The following is a 22,250-nucleotide window of genomic DNA, read 5'->3' on the forward strand; positions in this document are numbered from 1 at the left end:
TATCTAATGCACTGAGATGTTGGCAACCTCCATATCTTCCACCAAGTATGACTTTATCAAGAGATGGGAATTTCCCCTTCCTCAAAATTTTTGCTCTGTATATTTGCCCCACATTGTTTCTATTAGTCTCTGTACCATAGTTTGCATAATGATATCCTACCTTATTGCTCAAACTGCCTCTTATATGAGGTTCTCCCGATGAAGCCATATGTCACATAGCATGAAAATGTCACTAAGCCACATTTTTTCAATTAATGCTTTCATCACTATTTTCTCTTCATTATTCCAGCCTCTTTAGCCACTTTTGACTACAATAATTAAAGAATGCTGATTCTCCCATAATTAAACTTCTGTAAGGTAGCTAGTGCAACCTGGTATGTTAGACCTTAATAGGATGGCAAAAGCATCTTCCAAAATGCCTCTGACTGTCTGGGGAACTATTACAGATAATGGCCCCTGGCTTGCTATTCAGTGTATTTGCTACATCAAGTGCAACCAAGAAATGAGCCACAGAGCTCCGAGGCAATACACTGCATATACTGTAATCAATTTTAGTGTGTTCGTTTAGTTTGTTGAATAAATCTAGGACAAATTTGTATTCAAGAATTATGTTTCATTCTCCCTTTAAATCACAGTAATCTGAAGCATGTCAGATTGCTCTAAGGTTTTATTGACAAACACACATAAATGCTTTTGTTTGATTCACCAGCTATAATGAGTTAGAAAAAAATCTTTAGAAATTATAGGAAGATTAATAATAGATATGAAACACAGAGCAACGGACAAGACTATTTGCAAATACAGAGCCAACCTGGACCTTCTTTCATAGCAAATATACACATGTAAGGGTTGCGTAAAGGTTTGGGTAAGGACCTTACTTCTTCCTCTTATGTGACCATCACCGTGACTCACTACTTATCCATTACTCCTCTGCTTTCCCTTTCCCAAAAGCCTCCTGTTTCCCCACAACCTTTTAATGGGAGGAGGAGCTTGAGGTCGGATACTAATTTAATAGAAATTAAAGCAGGCTGGGGGAAGACAATAAAGGCCAATTTGTCAACCTTTCACTCACATTAGTAAGAAGGATTTATTCACCTGAGTTGTCCCGTTGAAGACAGTGGGAGTGCTCAGCTGAGTAAGGGTACATCTACACTGGAATAAAAGACCCTCAACTGGCCAAGATCCACTGACTTGGGCTTGCGGGGCTCATGTTATGGGACTGTTTCATTGCCATGTAGATGTTTGGACTCAGGCTGGAGCCTGGACTCCGGGATCCTAGAGCGGGGGAGCCTGAGCCCAAATGTCTACACACCAATTTTTAGCCCTACAGCCTGAGCCCTGTGAGCTGGAGTCAGCCGAGTTGGACCAGTTGTGGCCATGCCATGGGTCTTTTGTTCAAATGTAGGCTATCCGAAAGGTCTGATCCAAAGTCCAATTAAATCAATGAGAGGCCTTCCATTGACTTCAATTGGATCAGGCCTTAGTTCCTCATCAGTGTAAGTGAGGGGTTGTAAATCTGTCTCTAACTTGATAAACATGGGACCAAAATCTAAAAAGACTGAAAAGTTGAAAACAATGACTTTAAAAAAGATCAACATTATAATAATAACGCAGAAAGTGACAAGAGAAGGAGATAACAAATATATGCCTAAAAATAGAATGGAAAAATGCCACGTATAAGATTAATAGATTCATAGACTCTAGGACTGGAAGGGACCTCGAGAGGTCATCGAGTCCAGTCCCCTGCCCTCATGGCAGGACCAAATACTGTCTAGACCATCCCTGATAGACATTTATCTAACCTACTCTTAAATATCTCCAGAGATGGAGATTCCACAACCCCCCTAGGCAATTTGTTCCAGGGTTTAACTACCCTGACAGTTAGGAACTTTTTCCTAATGTCCAACCTAAATCTCCCTTGCTGCAGTTTAAGCCCATTGCTTCTTGTTCTATCATTAGAGGCTAAGGTGAACAAGTTTTCTCCCTCCTCCTGATGACACTCTTTTAGATATCTGAAAACTGCTATCACGTCCCCTCTCAGTCTTCTCTTTTTCAAACTAAATAAACCCAGTTCTTTCAGCCTTCCTTCATAGGTCATGTTCTCAAGACGTTTAATCATTCTTGTTGCTCTTCTCTGGACCCTCTCCAATTTCTCCACATCTTTCTTGAAATGGGGTGCCCAGAACTGGACACAATACTCCAGTTGAGGCCTAACCAGCGCAGAGTAGAGCGGAAGAATGACTTCTCGTGTCTTGTTTACACATACCTGTTAATGCATCCCAGAATCACGTTTGCTTTTTTTGCAACAGTATCACACTGTTCACTCATATTTAGCTTGTGGTCCACTATGACCCCTAGATGTCTTTCTGCCATACTCCTTCCTAGACAGTTTCTTCCCATTCTGTATGTGTGAAACTGGTTGTTCCTTCCTAAGTGGAGCACTTTGCATTTGTCTTTATTGAACTTCATCCTGTTTATCTCAGACCATTTCTCCAATTTGTCCAGATCATTTTGAATTTTGACCCTGTCCTCCAAAGCAGTTGCAATCCCTCCCAGTCTGGTATCATCCGCAAACTTTATAAGCGTACTTTCTATGCCAACATCTAAGTCGTTGATGAAGATATTGAACAGAGCTGGTCCCAAAACAGACCCCTGCGGAACCCCACTTGTTACACCTTTCCAGCAGGATTGGGAGCCATTAACAACTACTCTCTGAGTACGGTTATCCAGCCAGTTATGCACCCATCTTATAGTAGCCCCATCTAAATTGTATTTGCCTAGTTTATCGATAAGGATATCATGCGAGACCGTATCAAATGCCTCACTAAAGTCTAGGTATACCACATCCACTGCTTCTCCCTTATCCACAAGGCTCGTTATCCTATCAAAGAAAGCTATCAGATTGGTTTGACATGATTTGTTCTTTACAAATCCATGCTTGCTATTCCCTATCACCTTACCACCTTTCAAGTGTTTGCAGATGATTTCTTTACTTACTTGCTCCATTATCTTCCCTGGCACAGAAGTTAAACTAACTGGTCTGTAGTTTCCTGGGTTGTTTTTATTTCCCTTTTTTATAGATGGGCACTATATTTGCCCTTTTCCAGTCTTCTGGAATCTCTCCCATCTCCCATGACTTTCCAAAGATAATAGCTAGAGGCTCAGATACCTCCTCTATTAACTCCTTGAGTATTCTAGGATGCATTTCATCAGGCCCTGGTGACTTGCAGGCATCTAACTTTTCTAAGTGATTTTTAACTTGCTCTTTTTTTATTTTATCTTCTAAACCTACCCCCTTCCCATAAGCATTCACTATGTTAGACATTCCTTCACACTTCTCAGTGAAGACCGAAACAAGAAGTCATTAAGCATCTTTGCCATTTCCAAGTTTCCTGTTACTGTTTCTCCCTCCTCACTGAGCAGTGGGCCTACCCTGTTCTTGGTTTTCCTCTTGCTTCTAATGTATTGATAAAAAGTCTTCTTGTTTCCCTTTATTCCCATAGCTAGTTTGAGCTCATTTTGTGCCTTTGCCTTTCTAATCTTGCCCCTGCATTCCTGTGTTGTTTGCCTATATTCATCCTTTGTAATCTGACCTAGTTTCCATTTTTTATATGACTCCTTTTTATTTTTTAGGTCATGCAAGATCTCGTGATTAAGCCAAGGTGGTCTTATGCCACATTTTCTATCTTTCCTACCCATCCGAATAACTTGCTTTTGGGCCCTTAACAGTGCCCCTTTGAAAAACTGCCAACTCTCCTCAGTTGTTTTTCCCCTCAGTCTTGATTCCCAAGGGACCTTACCTATCAGCTCTCTGAGCTTACCAAAATCCGCCTTCCTGAAATCCATTGTCTCTATTTTGCTGTACTCCCTTCTACCCTTCCTTAGAATTGCAAACTCTATGATTTCATGATCACTTTCATCCAAGCTTCCTTCTACTATAAGATTGTATTGAAGTCAATGAAAAACTAATACAATATGTGTAGGTATGAATCACTCACCAGCACGGTACTAAATATGAGTGTTAGTATTCTAGGAAAGCAATGTTAGATGGTCCTAGCATTTTCTTTGGCTTCTAAAAATGATACACAGTTATCTTCTATCCAGTGTCTTCAGACTCTCTAAGTTACATTTAGTTAGATTTTATTGTGAAAGTTTAGAAACTCATTTTTCAATGAGTTTAGTGTCACTTAATTTGGTATCGATGTTATTCCCTCTGTCCAATTGACCATTGTTGTTTGCTGGATTATATTTTCTTCAGGAATTAGTATAAATTTAATTTCTTAAATCAGCCACAAGAAAAATATGACAATACCTTGTGCAATGGAATTGGCATGTGGCAAAGTAAAATAATTATTTACTGTGGGCTTTCCCTCTGCCTCGTCCTCCACCCTATCTTGGAAGCAAGATTAAAGTTCAGATTATTTGATATTGTAGCCCTTGAGGGCATGGCTGTAAACTCCCTCAAATTTTATTCTTACTGTGTTAGTGATATAAATGTCAATTTACTTCAGTTGAAGCAGATGTCTGAGATCAATAGCAAAGATTACTGTCAAAAAAAAGGTACATCTTGCCAGTTCTCACAAATAAGTGGTCAGTGGCAGAAAGCATTGCATGAATCTAATACACCATTCTAGAAATGTTATCAGTGAAATTTTATCATTTCCTACTGACCATATTCCAGTTGGATCACCTGATATAAAATTACAAAATACAGAGTCTGTTCTGCTCTCCTGTTACATGTGATTATATATCTACAGCACATAACCTCAGTTTTCTTTGCTTAAATGTTTTACTCAAGTTGCAGCAGCAACAGGCGTAAACAGAGCAGATTTACGAGGCATTCCATCAAGGATTATATGCATATGGAGGAGTGTGTGAATGCGCATGTATAAAAGAGAACATTTATTTCTGAATTGCAAGAGAGACTGAATAAACCTGTCAAGTTTTTTCCCCACTTTGAACTTTAGAGTACAAATGTGAGGGACCTGCATGCACCGTTCTAAGCTTAACTCCTAGCTTAGATCTGGCACGCTGCCACCAGCTAGAAGTCTGTGTCTGACACACTTTTTGTTCCCCCAAAACCTTCCCTGGGGAACCCAAGACCCAAACCCCTTGGGTCTTAAATTAACCATCCCCCTCCTTTTCCCCACAGACTTTCCCCTCCCTGGGTTGCCTTGAGAGGGTTACACAGATTCAAACTCCTTGGATCTTAAAACAAAGAGGAATTAACCATCCCCCTCCTTTTCCCCCACCTATCCCTGGTGAGTTCAGACTCAATTCCTTGGATTTTAAAACAAGGAAAAATCAATCAGGATCTTAAAAAGAAAGCTTTTAATTAAAGAAAGAAAAGATAAAAATTCTCTCTGTAAAATCAGGATGGAAAATGCTTTACAGGGTATTCAGATTCATATAGACTAGAGAGACCCCCTCGCCCTAGCCTGAGATTCAAAGTTACAGCAAACAGAGGTAAAAATCCTTCCAGCAAAAAGACACATTTACAAGTTAAGAAAACAAACATAAGACTAATCCGCCTTGCCTGGCTATTACTTACTAGTTTGAAACATGAAAGACTGATTCAGAAAGATTGGGAAAGCCTGGGTGTACGTCTTGTCCCTCTCAGTCCCGAGAGCGAACAAAGAACAAAACAAAAAGCACAAACAAAGACTTCCCTCCACCAAGATTTGAAAGTATCTTGTCCCCCTACTGGTCCTCTGGTCAGGTGTCAGCCAGGTTCACTGAGCTTCTTAACCCTTTACAGGTAAAAGAGACATTAACCCTTAACCATCTGTTTATGACAAAACCCTATAAAGACCCAAAATGCTAAAAATCAGTAAATAATTTACATTTCAGACAAAAGAATAGTGCAGGAAAAAATGAAAATGCAATTGGCCAAGGACTCCTTTACATTAGATAATAAACTTTTTGGGGAAGAAATGAGTCTTCCACTGTGTTTGGACAACACTTAACTTAGTTTGTGAACTACTGCAATATAAAATGATAGCAACAACAGCCAATCAGATAATAAACCCTGATTCATACAAAAGAGTGAAGATGGTCAAAGCTAGTGATACTGCAGCAGATCTCATCGAGATACATTCCAAAGTGGCACTTTGTACAGAAAAAGAACAAACAAACCAGGAATCCTACTATGACTTACTGTCGCAGGGTGACTGGCCCTTTAAGAGGGAGTCAGTTTAGTGAACATGGACTGATTATTTGCTGCCCAGCTGGGTTTAAGCGAAGGCGCCTGAGCCTTATACAGAGTGAGATGGCTTCAGGTGAGTCTTGGCAGTTGCTTGCAGACACTACAGAGAATAAGGAGGATCCTGCAGGGCCCTAAATGAAGAGGGGAAAGACACCAGTGGAGAAGGCTGAACTGCAGGCAAGAGGTGCTGAGAGAACGGGAGGAAACGGTGTGCTCAGCTTACAACTGAAGCAGAAAAGTGTTGGAATTCTGCAGGGAAGACAGACCTCAGAAAGAAGGAGCTATGCCCAGTTGGGAACTGGGGCAAAAGAGATGAACTTTAAAGAGCAGCCATCACCAGGCTCTATCTTTTATACAGCAAGCAGGAAAACCAGAATACGAATAACTTTTGAAAAGTTATACAGTACAGCCCCCTTAACAAACACCAATTATAGATCTATAAAATGGTATATTTTATGTACAACAAAGCATACAGAGAAACACAGTAACCAGGATTGTGTGAAATTGATGTGCCATTTTTTTCATTCTGTACTGGAGTTAATATGTGACTCATAACAACAAGTGGTGACTAAAGATCTGTATAGGAGAAAGAGAAACTGAATAAATATGTACATTATTTCCCAAAGATTCCACAGAATCACTGACTAATGGTTTTGTATGTGGGGGGGGGTTGTCATTTTTTTGGATGATTTGACAGTTTCTTCCCTTTGATTTGTTCTTTTTTTCCCTTCCATCATTCACTTGCCATAATTCACTGTCTTGTTCTTTCTGCTCCATTGTGTTACTTGCTCTGATGCTATTTTACCATTATCAGAAGAATGGCTACTTATTTGAACATACAGCTCATAGGTCTCCACTTTCACCTCCCTCTTCTGCATTATTCTATGTATCTGATCCATGTTCATTTGATGAGTAGATCAGATACCTCAGAGGTAGGAGATGTGGTTTCAAATTGTCCCTCTGCCTGATTCACAGGAGGGATTTGAATCCCCATCTCTTATCTCCCAAGCGAGTTTCAGAATTGCTAAGCTAGTGAATCATTCTCTCTGTCTCTCTCTGGTCCAATGAATATGTAAGTATTTTACAAAGAGAAACAGCTTCAGTAAGAGATGGTAAGAGTAGAATAGTCTATAGCTTGGCACTCACCTGGTATGGGGAGATTCATTTCCATTTCCTGCTTCATCTGGAGAGACTGAGAGCAACCACTCAGAATAGCCTATAGCCAGGTATTTAGGATGCTTGCTTGGGAGTGGGAGCACTAGTTTAAAGTCCTTGCTCCCCTAACCAGTGGAATAAAAGTTATAAGGGGACATGGACACAGACAGTTTTCTGAAGCTGACTGCATTTTTCTGCTTTGCTCACAAATGGAAACATTTTCAGAACTGAACCAAATATTTGCTCTGATTTCTTGATATGGTATGGTAGGATTTATGCAGCTTTTTTTAAGGAGCATGTGACCTCATCTTCTGAAGCTGCAGAAAGCAAGACTTGAATTGGACAGATGAGGAAAATTATTCCGGGAAATTCTCTATTGGTGTAACTTTACTGAAGTTGTATGATCCTCTTGTTCTCCCTTGCTAATTCTAATATCTAATTCCTTCAAATTCTTCTTTCTTGTCACCACTAAATTTACTACTTCACTTTTTCATAGAAAGAGATTGTCCCAGCCACACAGGAAGAAAGACCAGGTGTGAGGGATATGATTTCATTAGGCTCTAACTTTTCAAACTTAACTCATCTGGGAACTGTCCGTCAACAACTAGTACAGTAGTTTCATATGAGGGCGAAAGGGCTGAGAAAGGGAGTTGTCTCCTTGCAGTACCAGACATTAGGAAACCCAGCCACATTCCACAGCTTTTCTAGGTGAAGTCTTCCACTAAATACACTTCCAATTCTGGAATATTAAAGAACAGGACCCCTAACAAGTATCTGCCACCTGCTAAATTGCACAACTTCAGCCATACCTCCTGACTCCACCAAGCTCCCAAACTGTTGTGGAGAAGGTGAAAAAAATCTCACCCCACCTCAGCTAACCTAGTGCTGAGGGAAAAATCCTTCCCAGTCCCAAAAGAGGCAACTACTACAATGCCTACAGAAGACTAAAAAAACCTGGTGCTATGTTAATCCTAGGAGTTGGGGGACCTGCTAATCTGTGTGTGTGTGGTGAGGTGGCTCAGGCTGGAGGGACAAGTTTTATATAACCTCCCAGAGGTGCACAGTGGCCAATGGCTTACCTGAACCCCACTGGCTCACACATCAGCTCAAGTGATGCCTCCCTCTCTTAACCCTCCCCTCCCTCGCTGCCCCTCAATCCCAAAGTGAAGGTGGATCTACGGCACCTGCTGATCACACAGCCATGCCTTGCTTCCTCTTCCTGCTATAGTCTTAAATGAACAATTAACATTTTAACAGTGAAATCAATTAATTTTACAAATGGAATTCTCTCTATAGAATAGTGTACCAAGCAAAAGTTGCTTCCTGAAAACTAACTGCAGCCAACAATGGACGTACTTTTCCAAAAGCAAGACAGAAGTTTTAAAATTTTTCTATTAATGCACATGATTTGTAGTCAGATAGGGGTTAACAAATGTAGATGCCTTTGAAGTGAGATAATTTTCTTTTCTAAAGAAGGTGGGTGGATAACAAACATAGAATGGGCTTTGACATATGGTAGTTTCACTATTTATTGAAGATGACCTGGGGCTGTAAACCTCGGATCAGAATTTTAAACCCTACAAAAGTTGGCTATTCTGAACTGGAGGATTGGTTTGGCAGCCACAAAATTAGGATCTGGATCCAGGTTCTGGGTCCCTCAAATTAAATGATGATTCAGGGTCATCTCTATTGCTTTCGATATGTTTGTAGAACACTCAGTACAATTGTGCCCCGGTCATGTTTCTCTTTTCTAATTGCTACTGTGACACAAATAATTTAAAAAATCAAAGAAAGCACAATCTACAAGTGTCATAACCTTAGTCCCAGATTTGGACCTTAGCGTCCAAAATATGGGGGTTAGCATGAAAACCTCCAAGCTTAGTTACCAGCTTGGACCTGGTACTTGCTGCCACCACCCAAAAAATTAGAGTGTTTTGGGGCACTCTGGTCCCCCTGAAAAACCTTCCCTGGGGACCCCAAGACCCAAATCCCTTGAGTCTCACAACAAAGGGAAATAATCCTTTTTCCCTTCCCCCCTCCAGGTGCTCCTGGAGAGATATACAGACACAAGCTCTGTGAAACTACACAGAGTGACTCCCCCTCTCTGTTCCCAGTCCTGGAAACAAAAAGTACTTTCCTATTCCCCCAGAGGGAATGCAAAATCAGGCTAGCAAATCCAACGCACACAGATTTCCCCTGATTTCTTCCTCCCACCAATTCCCTGGTGAGTACAGACTCAATTTCCCTGAAGTAAAGAAAAACTCCAACAGGTCTTAAAAGAAAGCTTTATATAAAAAGAAAGAAAAAATACATACAAATGGTCTCTCTGTATTAAGGTGACACAACACAGGGTCGATGGCTTGAAAGAATATTGAATAAACAGCCTTATTCAAAAAGAATACAAATCAAAGCACTCCAGCACTTATATTCATGCAAATACCAAAGAAAAGAAACCATATAACTTACTATCTGATCTCTTTGTCCTTACACTTAGAAACAGAAGATTAGAAAACAGAACTACTTCTCCAAAGCTCAGAGAAAGCAGGCAGACAGCAAACAAAGACCTCAGACACAAAATTCCCTCCACCCAGAGTTGAAAAAATCCGGTTTCCTGATTGGTCCTCTGGTCAGGTGCTTCAGGTGGAAGAGACATTAACCCTTAGCTATCTGTTTATGACAACAAGTGTGACACAATACATTTGGACTGTGGGTTACCTGGGTTTATGGACTGATTTTGAAATGTAGTTTTCTACAGACTTTCATTAATACTTCTTAGATCCTACAATTTCTGGTGTCATTCAAGTACTAGGCTACGCATCCAGTACAATTGGGGTCCTTGGTTCCTGCCATGTATTGGAAGCTATACTTTCTATATTGTTATTCTGCAGGGTTTAAAAAAATATTAAACAGTACAAATACATTTGTTCCAGGCTAGTAATTCTGCTCCATAGCCTACAGCTTTACGTAGAATGAGGTAAGAGTGATAACAGAAACCTATCTGGGTGGTTGGCTATACATGGTTAGCTTACATCAATTTTTCTTCCTACAGATATTATTCCTACACCTTTCTCTCAGTCTCCATCATGTCTATAAGCCTTTTCCATCCCTGTGATCACAGCACCTTGGTAAATGAAGCAGGGAAGTATGCTATCAAATTTTACCAACCTGACTGTGCATGATTTTATTTTATATTGCTAGAGAGTGTAGATAATTATTTTAGGTCATCTACTCTACTATAGTCAGAGGAAATAAAACCCAGTTGCCATTATACTAGTGATGAGTCGAACTTCAATAGTCTTGCTTTGAGTAAACACTGAAAAGTTAAAAGAGGACTTGCAAAGAAAAAAGCAATGCATTTGTGCCCTTCTGATGTGCTTTATGATACCTGGAGAAAGTTAGAAAATTGTTTACATTTTTTTCTGCTTGTTTTAGAAATTCAGGTATTTTCTACTCTGTTTCCTGGAAAACTCTATAAACTGCTGGAAAACAAGTAGGATTAAATCATGAGATATAGCTTAAAGAGAAATGTGATTAATTGGAAGGGGAAATTATTTTTATTCAGACTATTTAAAACCCACATCTGGTTTTGTTTTGGGTTTTTTTTGCTTGCTTTTTGTTACTGCCTACTTAACTCAAATTGCTTGAGAAACATTTGGGAGAAGAGATAATTTCAAACAAGAAGATTCAACCAATTGGCTCTTCAGTGAAGGGATGAGAAAGCTCACAATTTACATCTCCAGGACCTCCTACAGTAAAGCCATAGAAGACTAGATTAAATATTCCTGATACAGATAAATTAAAACACTTGGAACTGATTAAAAAAACAGAAATGCCATCCCATAGGAAATTTCAATATTTCAACATTTTTTCCATCCCAAATTGAACATCAAAATATTGAAACTTTAAATGGAACAAAAAGTTAAGAAATAAATCTATTTGGAAATGTCAATACATTTTCATGGGACTTCCATGATGCTTTGCACCAAAGTGGCCACAGAAAGCGAGACTATAATGCATCATTGGAAAGAGGTTCAATAAGGAACAATGGGGCTATGAGGGACTCAGAACTACAACTCCCATGAGGCACCACAGTGACTCAGGAGGACACAGAGATTAAGGTCATCTTCACCTGAAATGAAATGTTCCTTTTAATTTCCCTTGTAGAAAATTCTGCTAAAAGTGATATTTTCCCACAGACTATACCAGTTTTGACAAAACTCTTTTTTTCAGTGGGGAAATATTTCATACACTTTTTTCCCCTCCAGGCCTAAAACACCCCAAAACTTCAACCCTGATTTATACATCATAAATGAAAAAAAAAACACATTTATTCTTTGAATGTCACCTTTAGTATCTGCCTGATGCTTAATCAATTAGAATCTGTGGCTAGAAAGGAATCAGGCTGGAGGTAGCAAAGGACTATCTGGGCAGCTTTCTCTATACCATCTACCCTCTTCATTTGGAATCTCTCAGTTTCCTGTCCCCTATGTGGAGTGGTCTGATAAGTGACAACATGACACAAATTAAATTTACATATAACTGTGATACAAATGATTAATAAGAACAATAACCTGCTTCTTGTTTTTGCAGCCATTTACAACTGTGTACAACAAATGCAATATGGGTATAAAATGTTACCAAATCAGAATAAAATCATGACTGAAAGTTTGTAGATGACACAAAATTGGAGGAGTGGTTAATACTGTAGAGGAGAGGTCACTGATTCAAAGTGATCTGGATCACTTGGTAAACTGGGTGCAAGCACACAATGTTTGTTTTACATGGCTAAATGTAAATGTACACACATAGGAACAAAGAATGTAGGCCATACTTACAGGATGATGGACTCTACCCTGGGAAGCTGTGGCTGAAAATGATTTAGGGATTATGGTGGCTAATCAGCTGAGCATGCACTTCCAGTGCAAAACTGTGGCCAAAAGGGCTAATGTGATCCTAGAATGCATAACCTGGGGAATCTCGAGTAGAAGTTGAGAGATTATTTTACTTCCTTATTTGACTGCTGCTGCGGCAATACCAGGACCAGTTCTGGAGCCCACACTTCAAAAAGAATGTTGATAAATTGGAGAGAGAGAAGCCTTATTGTGATATACCCAAGGAGATGAATCTATTCAGTTCAACAAAGAGAATGTAAAGGAGTGACTTGATCACAGTATAAGAATACATTCACGGGAACGAATATTTAATAATGGACTCATCAATCTAGCAGAGAAAGGTATAACACAATCCACTAGCTGGAAGCTGAAGTTAAACAAATTCAGACTGGAAATAAGTAGTAGATTTTTAACAGTGAGGGTAATTAACCATTGATATAATCTACCAAGGGTTGTGATAGAATTTATATCACTGGCAATTTTAAAATCAATATTGGACGTTTTTCTAAAAACTGGCTAGGAATTATATTGAGGACGTTCTATGGCCTGTGTTATACAGGAAGTCAGACTAGGTGATCTCAATGGTCCCTTCTGGTCTTGGAATCTGTGACTCTAGAATGGTGCACATGGCTTCACAAGGAGCAGAACAGTAAGAATCAGGCCTCCAAACTAAATAATTGACGTAAATAGCAACACATTCTCAGGATTACTGAAACTGTTTGTCTCATAGCATTTCACTTGGAAATAGAATAGCCTAGATCATTCCCTCCTATAAAAATAGCATGGGCGGGGCTCAGGAGGAAGAAGAAATCTAAAAATACATTGCAAAGATTCACCCTATTGTTCTACCAAAGGACTACACAGTAAGCCAGAGGATAAACCACAGAATCCACCCCCAAACCTGGCAGATTCTGGGTGATCCATAGGGGATCAAGACATGTGCACAGAGGCACTGTGACTCTGCATTAGCTCTGGCCTCAGTGACCCCTTAAGTCAAGACTATGGAAAAGGATCATCAGGATCATGAGCAGTGAGCTTCATTCAAAAGATACTGGAGGCCAAGGTGGCATTATATTTTCTGTTTAATCTTTGAAGGCACTGGAAGAGGATCAGTGTGCATACCCCAGCCTACCAAGTTCTCCCAGCTGGCCTGCTTAGTCTCCTCCTCCTTCTCTCACTGTTTGAACATCAGATCTACAAAGTGTGCTCTGTGGGGCTCAAAGAAGGAAAGGACAGAGCTACAGACAGTATAGAATAATAGAATATCAGGGTTGGAAGGGACCTCAGGAGGTCATCTAGGCCAATCCCCTGCTCAAAGCAGGACCAATTCCCAACTAAATCATTGCTGCTAGGGCTTTGTCAAGCCTGACCTTAAAAACCTCTAAGGAAGGAGATTCCACTACCTCCCTAGGTAACTCATTCCAGTGCTTCACCACTCTCAGTGAAAAAGTTTTTCCTAATATCCAACCTAAATCTCCCCCACTGAAACTTGAGACCATTACTCCTTGTTCTGTCATCAGCTACCACTGAGAACAGTCTAAATCCATCCTCTTTGGAACCCCCTTTCAGGTAGTTGAAAGTAGCTATCAAATCCCCATTCATTCTTCTCTTCTGCAGAGAGAACTATTCCAGTTCCCTCAGCCCCTCCTCATAAGTCATGTGCTCCAGCCCCCTAATCATTTTTGTTGCCCTCCGCTGGACTCTTTCCAATTTTTCCACATCCTTCTTGTTGTGTGGGGCCCAAAACTGGACACAGTACTCTAGAGGAGGCCTCGCCAAAGTTGAATAGAAGGGAATGATCACATCCCTTGATCTGCTGGCAATGTCCCTACTTATACAGCCCAAAATGCCATTAGCCTTCTTGGCAACAAGGTCATAGAAGGAGACAATGCAAGTGTGTAGAGTCTCCTCCTTGTGTGGATTTGAAAGCAATGAAGTAGGACTAGATGAGCATCCAACGTTTCACTGACCAATACTTCTGGTGGGGAAATGACCTAATGAAGAAAGTAGATGAGGAAGATGTCCTTTAACCCAGAAGCCATTGAGCCACACCAGCTGCAGGATACAGGGATAAGTAAATTGTGTTCATCTCAGTATAACCACTGCCACATAGTAGAAGATCCTTTCAAGAAAACAAAGTGGCCACAGGGAACAGAAACACAATTGAAAAGTGACGCTTAAATAAACAACAGGAAATAGCCTTTTAATTAATCTATGCTTTCTTTCTTTTTTTAATAAACATTTGGAACAGAATTCAAAATTCAAAATGAGCCTGGAAGCACTAGAGACTCAAATCCTTTGTTTACTTAAGGCAGCACAGTGTGGGTATGCATAATGCATGGCCCTCAAACTGCTGTGCCAAATCACCTCATTTCTGCCAGGAACCACCCATTTCTTTAGTGAGAGACTAGCTGACTTTCAAATCTTCATACTGAGCTCAAAGGATATTTTGAAGAGAGAGCCGGTATTGTTAAAATCTGTGTGTTGTTTAACAATATGGTAAACTAAAGGCAAAGCTAACTCCCTCAGACATGACATTTCTGCAATTTAGATTTTAACCCAAAACCTAGATATACATATAAAGAATTTCACAATCATCATTTAGCACACAAGGTATACTCTGGCTTCTGTCTTTTACTCTAAAAGAAATGTAGCACAAATCTATATAACTATTTACATGAAGTAATTAATATTTATGTTACTTCTGCTGATTTTCATTCAATACAATTTCATTTTATTTTTCATGTCTTTAATTGTATTTACTTGAATTATGGTGTGTGTGGTTCAGCTGAGCTCAGATAAATCTCTGACAGATAATTTTTACTGCACAAGTCTCTTCTCTATTCTGTTTTTCCTTTGCACTCTTAGCAGGGGTGGCTCTAGACATTTCGCTGCCCCAAGCAGGGCGGCATGCCGGGGAGGGGCACTCTGCTGGTCACCGGGAGGGCAGCAGGCGGCTCCGGTGGTCCACCAAAGCTGCAGGACAAGCGGACCCTCCGCAGGCACGCCTGCAGGAGGTCCACTGGAGCCACCTGCTGCCCTCCCAGCGACCGGCAGAGCGCCCCCCGCGGCATGCCACCCCAAGCACGCGCTTGGCGTGCTGGGGCCTGGAGCCGCCTCTGACTCTTAGATTCATTTCTCTCCTGAAATAACACTTCATCTAAAAGATATACAAATCTAATCCTCTCCTCTAAACAGCAATAACAAGTAAAAATATTACTACAAAAAACAACAAAATATAACAAGGTACTAACAAGATGTGCTTAAGACATCACTGCTTTTGTTGTTGTTGTTGCTTCTTATTTTCCATTGCTTCTTCATTGTCTTTTAAAATCCAGATTCATTGGGACAATAAATGTGCTTATATTTACACACATATTTAAGCACTTTGCTAAATTGGGGCCTCACATAGTAAGGTCTTTGGGCAGAGGCTTCCTACCTGTTTCAATACAAATAACAAACAGCAGTTAGTGCTAAATAACAAACAGCAGTTAGTGCTATGTACTTAGATTGTGATCTTCACTTTAAACAGTAATGGATTATATTGACTTCTACTCTGTTTATATTATTGACTAGCAGACTAGATTTATCTTTATATGCAAACATTGGTGCTCACTACCCTTTAAAAATGCTCTACCTGGTCTCATCTTGAGACTTTCAAAGGCTTTCATGCTTCACCTCTTTGCTAAAGATAATCCACACAGCACTTTCAATAAGAAGTTCAGTTCATTATCACAGAAGAACAGAAATGTGCACAACGTAGTCAGGCTGAGAACCAGTGAATAATGGGGGACTAGGAATTATCCTCAGGGTTTTTCAATATCTTTGGTACTCTTGATAACCAGAGCTCCCTCTGAAATGAAAATTAGGACTTCTGGATGCAATACAGAGTGTAAGGGATAGGCTTTAAAGTTACCAGTGTTAGTATCTCAGAGGGGCTGAGATACTAAAACTCACTATGATAGGTAAGACTATCTGGGAATGTTTTATTGTTGGTTAATTTGATTTTTGGTTTGTTTTCACTCTGTTTGCTCACTTGTAAGAGGTAGGCCACTGCGTGAATCGTTACAATCACAGTATTGGTAAGTTTAAGTTTATATCTTATGCCTCCTGTCATAAATATTGTATCATATATGCAATTAAAGTGCCTAAGTGCATATCAATAAAGGTTAGTCCTGCAATGTGCTGAAAGCTATTAACACCCACTAACATCAATGGTCGTCAATGGCACACAGGACCTTTTAGGAGGTAGTAGGCACCTTACAGATTCAGTCCGTATGTGTTACAGAAAAATTACAATACATTTTAAAAGATAACATGTTAAATAGGAAGTGTGAGGTATGCACATCACAAGTGGACATGAGTTGCAATATACTGGTCTGTGTCCCAAAGATTCAAGGTATTCTGTTTCTCTGATTGAAACAAATAAAAATCATTCATTTGTGAACAGCAGAAATTTTGATTTGTGCACCACTCATAATACTACAAAGAACCGTTGGCAAGTAAATTGCAAACTAATTAGGAAATCACTTGTAGGTTATCCCTGTACTCCAAGATCTGTATTTATATTCTAATAAACAATTACTCATATAAAAATCTCAACAAATTAAATGAAATGTAGGTGTCATCTATTAATTCTACTGATACGGACTAAAACCACAAAATAACTTGTTCAAAAAAGTTGCTGTTAGAAAGACAAAGATTTCAGAACACAGTTTCCCATCTGAGCAAAATACCTAATATTTTGCATTTACACACTTATTGACTGTATTTTCTTATGAATAAATTGATTTCTTGGTTCAGTAAGGGGGACATGAAGTCAACAAAATTACTCATGTGCTTAAAGTTAGGAATATGCTTAAGTGCCTTGCTAAATCAGGACATCAGTTCCTAGGGCCCATTATCAAACAGCAGTCATTGCTTTAGCCATAATTAACTTTTCTGAATGCCCTTCTTGGCAGACCATAAAATAGTTTAAAGACTGCATTTTATCATTTTAGTAACATATGACTACTGGAACCCATCTACTATAATAAATTCTGCGTGACCTTTTCTGGGTTTGTTTTGTAGACAAATAGGAAAATCTGACTTTGTTAGCATGAATTGAAATCATTAGGCTTTCCACTGAATTAATGGAAGTTTTGCCTTGCAAGAATGTTGATTTCAGCAGATTATCAAACTAAGTTACTGCAAACTCTTATTAAAAATTCAAAATCAAATGTCAACATGGTAGAAGTTACATGAAAGGGCACAAATCTCTCTGCACACAGGACTCCCATGGTGGCTTTAACAAATGAAAATGTTAGCAATAACAGCTCAGGAATAAGTCCTTTTTTTAGGAGAGCTGGAGGAGGGAAGACATTAATGTTTTCCAAAGTTTAGACACTAATTAGTAGTGACCACAATGCTAATGCTAAGGGATAAATCCACTGCAAGTAATCACCAAATGTATTATTTTATGTATGGCCATGAGAAAAATTACAATGAAAATATTCAGCAAAGAGTTCTGTGGCACCTTATAGACTAACAAATACATTGGAGCATGAGCTTTCGTGGGTGAATACCCACTTTGTCGGATGCATTTTAGTCTATAAGGTGCCACAGAACTTTTTGCCGTTTTTACAGATCCAGGCTAACACAGCTACCCCTCTGATAATGAAAATATTGATACTTTTGGTTATTATTTCCACCCCACATATTCTGTCCTGTTATAACATGTAAGAGCACAAAAGAGAATGCTTCAATAACTGCTTGTGGAGTTTGCCTGATGTGCACTGCAGACTAATCTCTTTTTAGCATACACTTTCTGCCTTAGTGATTCTGAAAAGTGGCTGTAACATCCTGTCAGACTCAGTGCTGTGGGTTTCTTTGTGGATGATCACACTTGTTGAAAAGACACTACCCTTTCAAAAAAAAAAAAATCTGTCAGTCATGGATTCTCTTATGATTTAATGCTGAGGTAGTAGGAGAACTTTGTCAGTTTTTATGCTTGCTAAGCGTAAATTACATAGAGCAGCAGCAGCAAAAGTAGAATGTAAGTGAGTTCTTATTTTATGTAGGTAAAAAGGCCATTTCCTTTCCAATTAATGTGCATTTTTCCCACCTGCTGCCTTTCAATTGCTTAATTAGAATCTGTTCCAAGGTAGGGATGAAAGCTAATAAATATAGTAGGTTTGCTTTTGCATGGAACTTTATGCTCCAAGGTGCCAAGTATTCTCTGATACCACTAACTTCAGTGGGAACAGAGCTCCTTAGAAACTGGGAGAAAAAGAAGTCATTAATGCTCTCAGCTACATTTTTCCTCAAGGCATGATCCGCACAAACATTTTCTGACCAGAGGCTGCCTGGAACTTGAGGGGTGTGTGTGTGTCCTATCTATTGAAATTATTAAAATCTATTAGTTAACAGGGAAATATATTTCATCTCTGTAGGCTTTTGAGATTCCCTATAGAATTGTAGAGCAGGGATATAATTTTCTATAATATTCAAAGGACTTGTCCATAGGATGTCCATTCCAGAGTAGATAAATCCTTGCCTTCCCTCAACAGAATAATCACAGGGGAACTCTGCAAGGAAAACGTTGAGAAATTTTCCTTTTCTTCTCTCCACCCACTCCTTCCTCCTGTAGCCCAGTGGGACATCTTACCTCTAGTATATTCACTGCTTTGCATTATATTCTGCTTTATTATATTCAGCAGTAATGCAAGGACCCTACAGCCTTGTATCCTGTAAAACACTGGCTTCAGCACTTTGCATGAGGTTTGAGGCCTATGAACTTTGGCACAGATAAACTTAGGTAATTTATAAGTTTTGGGGAACTGGAAGTAGAGTGTGTGTGTGGGGGGGGAATTTTGTCCATAATGACATCAGCCAACCACAACCACAGAAAATGAGTTGACACCAGTTGCTAGAAGGTTTTGGACGGAACTTCCGATCACCAGAGTGCTATGGCAATGAATTGACGTATATGATAATAGGGTGAAATCATAAATACACTAACCTCTAAAACAAGAAGAACTTAACCTTGGTAAGGGGAGGAAATACAAATAAGGAAGTGGGGAGAAACTCCTATTGAAAGTGCATTAGACATCGTAACATCAGCACAATGTATTATAAAACTAGCATCGCAGGGCAGTAGAAGAGAGAGATGTAGCCCTTGGGAGGGGTTGGAATGATGGCACTGCTGAAGATGAGGAAGGTGACGGTCATGAGGAAGATAATGACTAACATTTCAGATTGTTCTGCAAGGGATGGTGTGAGTATAGCTGTTCAGATGTAGTTTTTGTATTATCTTTATCTACCTTATTGAGTTAGAGTGTGTGTGAGACTTTGCTAAATATATTAATAAATTATTTATTTGTAAATATAAAACAGTTCCTATAGACTGAGTGTTGCACCTGAACACATTGGGGTTCCTAACTAGATAATAATTTTAATAATACTGGGCCTGATCTTGGGACAAGAACCTGTCAACCCTCAAAGTTATAACTGGGAATTTTTATTCATAATCTATAGATCAGGCTACATTCCCTCAGTCTTTTCCAAAGAAGGGGTGATCAGGCCTAGTTTTTTAATCTATCTTCCCTCATCCAAAATTGCCATTGACTTCACTGACTAAGGAGTGAGTGAAAACAGAGTACAGTCATCAAAGTTTGGTCCATTATGTACACCTGCAGCAATTGGCAATGGCTAGCAGAGTGGGAAAATTCTAAACTCTTGCAGCTGTAGTTGGAAATAATTTCTGTCTCCATCAGTAGGGTCTTTAAATCATAGCCATTTGATCACAGATCTGACTATGATGTTTTTTTACATGTCTTTCTCTAGCCTTCTTATCAAAATACATTTTATCCTAAAAGATACTTCATGAATAATAGTGGTGCTTTAATTTGGGTATATTAGAGCTTTACTGCACCCCATTTGTTCTTCCCACCACTTTAGACACATTTTTGTATTATTTTTTAATCTTGCAAAATTTCCCTTTTGAAAAGATTGCTTTTGATATTACTCTTCTAATGCATTTTACATGTGTAATATGCATCCCATTATAAACCTTTTTAAAATAATATTCCTACTGATGCATAATTGCAGTTCCATTTTAGAATTTCAGATATCTTCTACAATTTGACCTAATTAAATGGTATCAACTAAAGCTACAATTAGAGAGAAAGTCTATGACACAATTAAGAAGCTGTATTTTACTTTCTTTTAGTTCTTTTTTCTCTACCTCTTCTTTTGTGAGTCTTACTGCCCTAGTAATATCTCTAGAAATATTACTACTATACATTATTAAGAGAAATGTAGCACTCAACCATTTGAATTAATTACTGGACTCAAAGTTAGTGATTGCCTACAGACCAGTGATCATGACCTGAGTACATTCAATATGGTCAAACAGAGTAGAGTGCCAACCAGTAATATATATATTTTTTGCTTGGCCAGGTTAATTTCCTAAAGCTGAGGAAAATTATGAACAATATTGGAAGGAAGAATTTAGACAGAAATATGAAACTGAAAATTGGATATTCTTGAAAAGGAGCCCAAAAGCCACCATTCCACAATCAAGAAAGAGGACAACTTTAGCTAAAAGTCCATCCTGAGTCAGTGGTGTAGTGAAGGCAGCAATTAGAAATAAAAGAGCAACATATCAAAATGGGAAAGAGACAAAAAGCAATAGAAATTAGAAGTAACATAGTGAAGAAAATTGATAAAGGAAGCTAAAGAACATCAGGGAAAAACCCAGGGTAAAGATTGGCAAAACAGTAGATAATGAAAAGGACAGGGCTGCCATACAGAGCAATCTGTATCATTTGGTAAGCTGAGCCCATACAAACAAAATGTATTTTGCTCTATTAAAATGCAAAATTAAACATCTGGGAACAAGAAATACAGTTGTTCCTATAGAATGCAGGGCGGGATAGACTATATTCAGGAAAGCACTGAGTCTGAAAAGGATTTTAGGGTCACAGTTGATCAGTAACTCAACATGAGCTTCCAGTGTGGTGTTGTGACAAAAAAGGTAATGCCCTTGGACATTTAAAATGTGAATAGGAGTAGGGAAGGTGGTTTTACCTCTGTGTACAGCACTGATGAGTCAGTACTGGACTACTGCATCCAGTTCTGGTGTCCACATTTTTAAAAAGATGCTGGAAAATTGGAGAGGGTGGCAGAAAAGAGCCACAAAAATTATCCAAGGGCTGGAAAAAATGCCTTGTAATAAGACACTTCAAGATCTCATCCTGTTTAGCTTACCAAGAAGACTGAGAGGTGATTTGATTATATTGTAAGTACTTTGGTGCGGAGAAAATACTGGGTACTAAAGGGCTCTTTATTTTAGTAGAGAAAGACTGAACAAAAACCAATGACCAGGAGCTGACGCCAGACAAATTCAAATTAGAAATAAGGCACACATTTTTAGCGGTAAAGTTTATTAACCACTGAATATGTAAGACAGTCTTCAGTCAGACACAAGTTATGCTTCAGAGACCAGAGGAACGAACAGTCTTTTTCAGACTTAAAAACTCTATGAATCTACGAACAAGTAGAGAAAAGGAAAATCCAAATCTAAACCACCCAAACAGCATTAATTGAAATTGATCCATCATAAATCATATATGCTTAAATCATCAGAAAAGTGTACCTTGATTTACAATAAAATGAAATACACAAAAGGGGCACCAAATGTCCATGGTTTTCTTCTGCCAAGATTTATATGAAAAGCTGAAGTGAAGCATTCCAAGGAAGCAATGTCCTGCTTCTAAAGCTTCTGAGGACAGTTGTACAAGTTTAGGGTTCTTTAGTGGTCAGCATATTGTGGTGAGACTACATCACAAAATTATGCAATGCAAGTAACACTCATTAGAAATGAAGCTTCATTTTCTGTTCATGAAATTTGTGAGCCACTCCGGACTTCTGCAAGTAGATTCATTATTGGTAAGCTTTCAGCTGATAACTTATGTAAACAATGTTTAGCCTATGGATTTTTTGCTAACTGCTCATTT

Source organism: Gopherus evgoodei, chromosome 6, assembly GCF_007399415.2.
Source record: "Gopherus evgoodei ecotype Sinaloan lineage chromosome 6, rGopEvg1_v1.p, whole genome shotgun sequence".
Classification (NCBI taxonomy): Eukaryota; Metazoa; Chordata; order Testudines; family Testudinidae; genus Gopherus; species Gopherus evgoodei.